Source organism: Plectropomus leopardus, chromosome 17 (assembly GCF_026936395.1).
Source record: "Plectropomus leopardus strain MGB_pleo_1.0 chromosome 17, ASM2693639v1, whole genome shotgun sequence".
NCBI lineage: Eukaryota > Metazoa > Chordata > Actinopteri > Perciformes > Serranidae > Plectropomus > Plectropomus leopardus.
Genome location: NC_142192.1, coordinates 29,811,087 through 29,812,471, shown reverse-complemented (window position 1 = coordinate 29,812,471; position 1,385 = coordinate 29,811,087). Strand labels below are relative to the sequence as shown.

At 43.0% G+C, this 1,385-nt stretch overlaps 1 pseudogene; it reads left to right on the top strand.

Annotated features, from left to right (window-relative positions):
• The first annotated feature begins 446 nt into the window (after positions 1-446).
• LOC148186703 (Ig kappa-b4 chain C region pseudogene) lies at positions 447-980 on the top strand (annotated as a pseudogene).
• Positions 981-1,385: the final 405 nt, after the last annotated feature.

Here is a 1,385-nt window from a genome sequence, read left to right as displayed (position 1 = left end):
TTTGAAAATCTGCAAAATCTTTTAATTGTGTTAAATGTTTCAAATTTCAAAAATCTTTGATGGTGATTGAAAAGTGCATGAAGATTTTTTGATTGTAATCAGTTCATTTTCTGTATTTATGTTTTCACTAGATATGTTTATGATAAGTTACGTTCAGTTTAAGGTTTTGGATGAGAAAGTTTGAAAATTGGTCTAAATTTTGGGATTTTATTTCCAGAGTAGTTTGATATATTTCGGGTCGCTCTGTATGATGATTCTCTCTGTGCTGGTTTGCATGAGAGGCTTCTTAAAGGGAAGTGAAACAATGTGTGAGTGAGTGACTGCTGGAGCAGAAAAACCATCTGACAGAAACTCCTTAAAGGACTAAATCAGCTCTCACACAGTAAATGTGTCCAAGTGTCTGCTGGTCGACTGACAGCCGTGTGGTCCCTGTCCTCTAAGCTGATTGCTGTCTCCTAGGTGACGTCCGTCCCTCCCTGACGGTGCTGCCCCCCTCCAGTGAGGAGCTGGAGCAGGGGAAGGCCACGCTCATGTGTCTGGCCAACAAGGGCTTCCCCTCAGACTGGAGTCTGTCCTGGAAGGTGGACGGCAGCAGCAGCAGCAGCAGCAGCAGCAGCAGCTGGGAGGAGAGCAGGAGCCCCGGGGTGCTGGAGAAGGACGGCCGCTACAGCTGGAGCAGCACCCTGAGGCTCTCTGCAGACCAGTGGAGGAAGGTGGGCTCTGTGACCTGTGAGGCCACCCAGGGCTCCCAGACTCCACTCTCTCAGACACTGAGGAGAGACCAGTGTTCCTAGTCCTGACCTGACTCACTGGGACTCTGCTACTGGTTTTACTCTGCTACTGTACTGCTCTCAATCTGCACTCTGTCTCTCTTTCTATCATCTCACTTAACAACAGTTTTCAATTAGAAATAGTCATGTTTTTATTGTTGTCATAATGCTTATATGCTGTATAATAAAACATAAGTCAAGTGAAATAAATGTGTGGATATTTTTTATTGCAACAGATCCCCTCTCTCATGTGTTTAGAGGTTCAAGATGAAAACCCATATCAGTGTTAGATTGTCTCCCCACTGGTGACGATTTTATTCATGAACTCCAGAATCACATCATGTCACATATCCACTAACTCTGTCAGGCTCTCCTGACAGTGTCTCCTATTAACAGTAATGTCCCGATGCAGCCAAGGTCTAACTGGATCAATGAAACAGGGACACTTTGATTACATTATTTTGAACTGTGTTATAAAAAAATACTTAATACAGCTTGAGGGATTAGAAAGAAATTGCAGAGTATCATCAGCATAAGCTGATATAAAATATTTAAATCAAAGTCTTAATGTCACTTTTGCAGATTTACATGAGGAGCCTTTTTTGTGAATATCTT